The following is a 9,231-nucleotide window of genomic DNA, read 5'->3' as shown; positions in this document are numbered from 1 at the left end:
ATTACATATAAATGTATAATTATCTAAATACGACGATATGACGACCGCTCTGGTGTAATGATGGGTGTGTCGTGTCGGCGGTGCCTAAACACCGACAGTCGCGGGTTCGATTCCCGCTTGGAGTGGATATTTGTAGATATTTAGACAAATATTTATTTCCGGTCTGGGTGTTCGTTCTCGTGGGTCTTCTCACCGTGCCTCGGAGAGCAAGTTAAGCTATCTGTTAAGCTAATTCTAAAGCTGTAGGTACCGTTAATGTTAAGCTGACTGTTACTCATAGTCGGGAATATATCCGCTAACCCGCATTGGAGCAGTTACACAGCGGATTAAGCTCTGATCCTTCTGCTAAATGGAGAAAGAGGCCTATGCCCAGCAGTGAGATATTACAGACTGAAACTATATCAGTCGGCTGTTACAATGACACTAAGTTGCCTTATTTATGAAAAGGTGACCGTTTGCGTATTTTAAAAATTATATAGGTGAGTTATTTATTAATTAATTATTATTTAAATTAAATATTACATTAAATGTATTTTTATTTGACAATTGCTAGTCTTACTTTGACGCAGATAAACAAAAAATCGCTTTGAAACAAATTACGTATGTTACTAGGCCTCTTACAGTATAATTCTGTATATTTTACTTGTAATATTCGTCGCTAACGGTGTAAACGAGGATCTAGTTTAGTCAATAATCGCGTTAACATATTAAAAATTATAATAAAACCGTGCGATACATTACATTTAAAATTATAATTAAATGTCATTTTTTGTTATCATTCCGTTAGATGCAGCTTACAACATAATTAATGTTTAATAAAATTGTGACACGCACTTTTATGTATAACTTTAAAAACATATAGTAAGTAGATAGGTACCTGATATATAAAAATATCGTAATAAAAATATAAAAATTAAAAAAAATGAATGGATTAGTAAGATTAGAAGTAAGTACCTACTTATTAGTAGTAGGCACTACGTAGTTGAACTAAGACACGGACAGATAAATGTACTGAGGTCAATATAAAACAAATACTAACAAGCGATTATATAGCTTCAGAACAAAAATAATAACGTACAAACTACAAAACCATTTTAAAAGAAATATTAAACAAAAAAAAAATCTTGGCATTTTCGTAAAACCTCCTTCGCAAGTAAACTCGTTGAATGTTGAGGCATTAAAAATTGCGTCCATGACCTATCTCAGAAGTGCATTGTGCGAAAAAAACGGTGTCAACGAACGCGACACACGCACACAACGACACACACGCGCGCGCAATGTTAAACGGGATTTGAGCGAACATTGCGCCGGCGCATCCGATTACACACGGTATTGGATCTTAAGATATAGATCAAATATGACGGATTGCTTGCAATCGTTTGAGATCGAATTTCTTTTTATTTTAACTTTATTACTATTAATAATAATGGAAGCTTAATAATTAATTACCCCTTTATAATATGGCGTAATAAACAATAAATTTATTAAGTCTTTTTTTGTTTGAGAACAAACTTAAAGATACATAAATTGTGTTTTTCTTTTAAATTCACCTACCTCCGTTCCTGTAATCAGCAGGATCACATATCCCGAGATAAATCACGACGGTTCCTACTTCGTGCATGCGTGTGCGCCGAAATGCAGTTTTGGGTGTACGTCCCGTGAAGGCCGCGCGACTCATTTCCTTAATAAATACGCTTATTCACAGCCTTTTATAAAACTTTATTCGTACTGCGTTTTAAATATTGCCTCGTTTAAAACGTTGTTTTGAGATTTTTTATACTTACGCGTTGATACATATACATATTGTATACTTACCTACTTAGGTATATTTACTTGTTGAGCTGTATGAAAATGAAGTTTACCAAAAAAAAAAAAAAATTAAATGAAATATCAATCTGCATACATGAGAAAGGTGAATGAAATCGGTAAAGTAGTTCTTAGATTATGACGTGACCCACGGAAATAAAGATTCATACACAGATTTATAAACTATCGTTATAGTAAAGACTTTTTGGTAAAGTAATGATAACATCCAAAAACATCATTCGAAAGGCGATGTATGTCCATCGATCTGTTCGCAAGTAGAATGTAAACGATTTAGTAAATTTACATCAATTTAGCGGTAATCGCTCGAACAGAATCAATACGCGTTTTGAAAACAAAATAGCTTTTTATATTGCGTATTGGTGTGTGTATAAGTAGACAAGACTTAGTGTCAATTTTAAAAAAATATGAATAAATATTTTACTTTGAAAACAAGTGTGAGATATATAAACGAAATGAATTTTAGCAATATCCTAGAAATAAGATTTTACCAAAAATATTTACAATTTTTTACATTTCTGGAAAAATTCTAAATAAGTAAGTACTATTAATTGGTATGTTTACTGATCACTGCTACATTAGTTATGTATTTTGAAAATGTTTTTTTGTATGAGTTCTTTAAAAATAAACATATACATTTGCCTCCATAGCTATAATTATGTTAACTTATATTACGACCAAGGTATAATTTCTTATGAAATGGTTACTGTTAAAAAATGATTATCAATTTACAATTTTCATTTAAATTTATTATTTAATGTTTACCGACTAAAAAACACCAAACTCTCATTATCGCGATCAGGCAAGCGGTACAGATAATGTACGTCACTAAATGCATGCAACGAATTCTCGTGCGCGCGCGCATTTTGATCAAAAGCAAAGTGCCACAAGTGTCTAAAAATAAAATAAGAATTTTTTTTAATATTAATTTTTATGGAAATATAATTAGAATACTGTTAAAACAATACTCATATATTGAATTGAAAATTACAAAAAAGTACAACTTTTTTATGTATATTTTACTAACAGTATATATATCTGATATTTGGGCAAAGAACTTTTATTTCTTCTTTATAGAAGATATGTTTTAATATGTCACAACAATATGATTTGCAGGTTTGCTTACAAAATTTACAATACGAAATATTGTTTTTAAGAAATCAGCGCTGTGTGCTAGAATTTGATGATTTAGTTAGGTATGTGTTCGATCCGCTGGAAAACAACCTAAACCTAGAAAAAATGTAACAATACACATACAGCCGAATACAAGTCCCCCTATTTCTTAATTTGGCTATAAATATTTTGAAAAGTTTCGGCATATAGCCTTCGTAGCTCATATATTATGTAATGATTGTGTGTATATTGTGAGTACCGCTCTGATGTAGTAGCGTGTGTACCTACCGTATGGGGGTTTAAACACCGGCGGTTGCGGGTTTGATTCCCTCTCGGGACGGATGTTTCTATTTCTTCAAATATTTGTTTCCAGTCTGGGTGTTTGTCTTCGTAGGTCTACCCACCGAGCCTCTGAGAGCACGTTAAGCTGTCGGTCCCGGTTTTTATCATAAATATCTGATAGCGATTGTTACTAATAGTAGGCAATATATCCGCCAACCCGAAATGCAGCATCGTAGTGGATTAAGCTCTGATGAGGATCAGCATCTCTTACATGGATAAGTAGCCTATGCCTAGTAGTGGAATTTTACAGGCTGAATCATATTGTACACACATACACATACAGACAACTGTTCTAGTGTAAAAGATGGAACGTCGGAAAATTGTGGTAACCAGCATCTTAAACCAGCGATAATGTTAGTTACAATACTCCTTCGAAACAGCCGGCCCCATTTTTATGAAATTTTGTGTGCATAACGGGTAGGTCTGAGAATCGGCTAACATCTATATTTCATACCCCTAAGTTACAGGGAGGGTTAAAGGGAGGTTACTAAAATATATGGCAAAACAACGTTTGCTGAAGAAGAAGAAGCAGTAGCAGCAGCGCGCCACACGCAGTACGCAGCACGCCACACACCGCACGCCGCACGCCGCACTCCGCACTCCGCACTCCACACTCCGCACGCCGGCTATCACATGCCACGCTTGGCAGCCCGCACACCGCACGTCTCACGCCGCACACCGCACGCCGTAACCCGTACTTTTCACGCCACACGCCACACGCTGCACGTCGCACCTCGCACGCTGTACACCGCACGCTTCACGCCTCACACCGCACCTCACCTTACCGCACCGCACCATACTACATTACGGACAACAACAGAAAACGTAACCTATTCCTTATAAAAATTTCAAAATAAAGTTTTTAAGTAATACATTAAAGCCGAAACACATAATTTGTAAAATTTCTTTTTCTGTGTGCTCCTGTGGGTCTCCACACCACACCATGCTTCATGGTAAATATCTCGTCTTACAAATAAAATATAGTGTTAGTGTCTATGAAAGATTTGTTGGCGAAGCGATCATAGGACATACCGCTGGCTGTTGCGCTGGCGTTGTTGCTTGTTGATTGCGTGTTCACTCCCCGCTCACGGCAAACATGTATTGTCCAAACAGATGTTTGCTGTGGTCTGGGCGTTTGTGCTTGAGTATTGTGTGTGTTACCGGACCCCCGAAATAGGAGAAATTATTGGGACTGTGGAGTGTGATTTAAGTTTTAAACTTATGTTTTTTTTAATAATACTGCGTTATACCTCTTTGCTTGTCGGTTGTGGTCATGTTGAGCAAATTCGTCGCGGCCTTGACGTCGGTCGACGACTCGCGTTCATTCGCAAAATAAGACGAATGGTTCGGGGTGTGGATGTGTCAAGAGCGAGTGTCACAATAAAATATACACTATACTTCGTGATATAATATCATATTTTATTTTTAAAATTTTAGAAAGAGCGTCATAAAATTCGAATTATGTTATTTTTTTAAATAAGAAGTAATATTTGGTGTTTCATATATACCTATAACATTTGTAAAAATCAGTACAAAATATATTATAAACAGTGTTTGTTTTGATAAGTGAACAAGGTACATGAATTTAACAGAACAAAAAAATAACGAAGTCCAAACTGCACTCGCCCAAGGTCAATGTCCTTAGAAACGTCATTCTTTATCGGCTGCATTTTGGCCGAACGGAACTACGAAAACTATATCTGTCTCTTTCTAACTCATACTTTTTGCTTGACGATTATCTTATGCAGTTCATTTCGGAATTCGGCGTGTGCGTACTTTTGTATGTGTGAAACAAAAATTATCTTTCGCCTTTCGAGTTGAATGCGAATCGGTTGCTCGTTACAAAAATCGCTCTTAGAATTTTTATGACGTGTTAACTCTACCCGCGGAATTACCTGTCTTAATATTATATTAAACTATTATAAATAACTCTATAATATTTCATTTATATAAGCTATTCGACTTATAAAACAGTTTCTTTACTTACCTATTCTATCAATATTAAAATAAATAGAAATCAATGACAAAGAATAACGTTAAATATAGAAGAATTTTCTTGTCAAATAAAAAAAAATATTTTATCTGTTCTAACCCACACATACGCAAATTTTATTCAAACGAATTTAAAAATAGAACGTAAGTTAATGTAACGTTTTTCGATCGGTTGAGGTAGGTCGGATATTTTATGTGTGTGCGTGTTACATGTTCGGGTTTCGGGATTCTAAATTCAAAATGGGTTTTGTTTTTTTTTTGTCCGCTCCAGCGCCTGTATTGGTCAATCGATTCTAGATGGGTTCTTTATGTATCGATTAGTTCCGCTTTTTGGGTTTATGTATGAAGTTTTTTTTTTATTTATAATTTATGATATCCACAGATTGTGTAATTTGTTTGTTACATTGAAGCTGTATGTGTTGTTACTGTAGTCAAAAACGATTAGAAGATTTGGTTTTTACTAAACAAAATTATGTAAGCTTTTGCAAGGTATTTATAGTATTTAGTCGTATTATTTCATCATCATCAACATCATCGTTAAAAAAATTGTCGAAAAGGCTGAAAATTTTTGTGTTTTTATTTGAAAAGTAATCTATTAGAAATTTTACAAGACATCATTCTGAACTTAATCAAAGAGTGAGATATAAGTACATACATAAAATAAGGGACTCAAAAATAGCTTTTTCCAGAATATTCTAATATTAAAGCTATCATCTCGTACGCTGTCATTAAATCAGCTCGGAGGCTGGTCGGTTCGGTTTTTGTGGCGGCAGGTGGTCGCCGGCGACGGTCAAACACCCCAGATTTTTATATTTTTAAACGTAACTGTACATCACGGGGTGAACGAGATACGGGATGAGGAGTTACGAGCGACGAATTGTATTTTTTTTTTTCTACAATTATTATTGTTAGAATGTAACTTTGTAGATGTCGAAAATTATTTATAGTAATGCAGTATTGCCATGTATGAAAATAAAGATTTATAATATATTATGCAGAAAGTAAATATACGAAATTATTGAGAATTATATTCGAAAATATTAAAAACGTTACACTAATGTGTAACTATCTAATAAATAATCTAGAATCAAAGATTTTTTTTAGATTCTTTAATATTTATTTTTAAAATATATGAGTATGGTAAATCAATTAAATTTTATTTTAGCGCGAAGTTTATTGGCATTTCAATTGAATATGGTACATTTAGAATAATGTAGGTAACACGGAAACACAAACAACGGACAAGCACAAACGCCCAGACTACGACAAACATTTTTATGGGCAATACAAATGTCTGTCGTGAGCGGGGATCGAACCCGCGACCACTAGCGTAACAGCCAGTGCTGTGACCGCTGCGCCAACGCGTCGTCAACTACTAGAATTTTTCAAATCAATTTCAATTGATTCAATTTTTTACCACGCTCTTGTGTCTATAGAAATAAATTATCAAACTGTTTCAAGACTTTTTAGTATAGAAAAAAAAAATCATCCCCAACCCCAACCCTCATATAATTAAAACACCAAAAACTTTTCATTATTGAAAAAAAAAGGTCTACGTTTCTCATCTAGCTAATTATTTTCACCTGCCTCTAACCCATTCTCCGGCCATTAACCCCACTATCCCGTGGATTAACGCAAAAATGTTTTGTTGTACCACAAAAGGGTAGGTTTTCACTGAACTAGTCTCCGCCAATCACCTCCGCAGCTATAGATAGGGGATGATTTGTAAAACTAGCAGCAAGCGCTTCATAGACAAGGGGCAGCGCTTTCGTTGCATTTTAGTATACATTTTTTTAATTATATATAAAAAGTAGAAGTTTTATTTTGGAAATAATTTCAAATTACTTGATTTAACAGTATTTAAAATGATAATGAAAATAAATTAAAAATGAATTAATAGACTGGCTTTACGTTCGCAACTTCGTGAACGTAGATTACACGATTTTTGGCTGTTCCGTTTTCAGCTCTTAAAATATAGCCTATGTCGCTAGCATATTCTACTGCTGAAAAAATTTTTAAATCGATCTTGACAAGTTAATTTTATTACCACATATCTCTATAGTGTGGTGCTGTTTTACTGACAGTCATGAGTAATTCAATCCCTACTAATATTATAAATGTGAATGCAAGTTTGTTTGTTACGCATTCACGCAAAAACTACTTAACCGATCATCATGAAACTGTACACATATTCTTGGAGGTACGAGAAGTGCAATAGGATGCTTTTTATTTTAAAAAAAAACAATGCGAGCGAAGCTGCCGGTAAAGGCTACTATCAGATAAATTCCGTTAGTAGTAAAAACCAAGCTCGAAAGCTATTTAAATACTAATTCATAATGTACAATACTATAATACACAATAATGTACAATATTATAATTTTTATTTATTTATTAAAAGATCTAATAATAATAATAATAAGATAAATTACATTAAACTAAAAAACCATAAGTATATATATATATATATATATATATATATATATATATATATATATATATATAATAAATATTATTAAAAGGAGTCCCTTTAGGCAAGGTTCCGAAGATACCGGCAGCGTTCCCCCTTTGAATAGCTAAACTAATTCTTTGTCCGAAGTAGCTGCCAGCTCTTCGATCTCCGGTGACGTCGAATAACCTTTTTGCTATTTCCTTAAAAAGTGTTATAGCACTAGGACCCCACGGACCAAGTGTCTCGACACCGAATGGGACAAAATCATGAACCTAGATCCCTGTATTTGTCTGCTTTTGTTTTTTCAGCCGCTTCACAAGCCGCACGTGTCTGAACAGGTTGCATCCCATGCCAGCACCCGGCCCATCGCCATGGAATCAAACTCATACTGTCCGGCCTCTTGCCATCGTCTCTTGCAATACCAGTCGGCTCAGGCACGTTGACGGTGGCAAGGGACCGGCGTATGATATCGTTAAGTGCGCCATATCTCGAGAAGCGGTCTGCACTTTTTAGGCATGTCAGACCGTGATGTCCTAGCTTGTCAACATCACTGCCACAGGGACATTTATGAGGAGCGCAGACCTGAACCCCAAGCCGTAGACAGGTTGCGATTCCGAGCGTGTCAGGCTCAAGAAATGTTCCTGTATTTGACGAAGAGTACGCGTGAAGCCAGTAGCCGGCCTCATGCGTACCCACAGCCAAAAGCCTAGCACGCGCCGAACCTGTACTATAGCTTAAAAGATTGTCATAAGTCAATTTGCAGTTTATGTCATCCCAGTTCCTCTGTGAATTTGGAGAAACTGGAAAATTTTGACCTGGCCATGCAATTAAGAAAGCTTTTCTAGCTTCTTCCAAACCAGCAATCTCAAATTTTGAAGGGGATGCCCTTAAGATTTTACTTATGAGATTTGCTGAACTATGGACAGAAGATAGGAAGGTTGGTAAAGCGACACAGGAAATTTTGCATGTAACGTTGTGCTGGAACGTTACTCTAATAAATAAGATCTTGTAGTAAAAGTTAAGTTTTTTTCACTTTATTTTTATCATGCTTCTACTTGTGGCGCCATCTATTGGCAATTTTCAACACTTCGTGACTATTGGTGTTTCATATCGGCGTTTTTTCTCTAACGGACTTGATAGATGCCGCTGATGTTTTTTTGGTAATTATTGATCTTTCTTTAATAAAATCAATTTAATTGTAATTAGAAATTCTAAATTTAATATTCCTGTCTACTCCTTAAATTATAAAATAATTTAATATCTAAATTTAAACTTAATAATTTATAAAAATACAGACTATGCTTAACGCATAGACTTGCTTGTCAATATTCCCTTGCTCGCGTGTCTTTGTTTCTCTTTTTCTTTGCATTTCGTTGCCGCCGAACCTCGAGACCTAACCTCGACCCTAACTCGGCTTAAATCCCGCTGGGGTGAGTTCTCATGATATCTATTATAATTACATATTGCTGGTGTTCTTAACTTAATGAGAAAGTTGTAATTATTTATTATTT

This window comes from Melitaea cinxia, chromosome 23, assembly GCF_905220565.1.
Source record: "Melitaea cinxia chromosome 23, ilMelCinx1.1, whole genome shotgun sequence".
Taxonomy (NCBI): Eukaryota; Metazoa; Arthropoda; class Insecta; order Lepidoptera; family Nymphalidae; genus Melitaea; species Melitaea cinxia.
Note: the sequence above shows the minus strand (reverse complement) of the source record.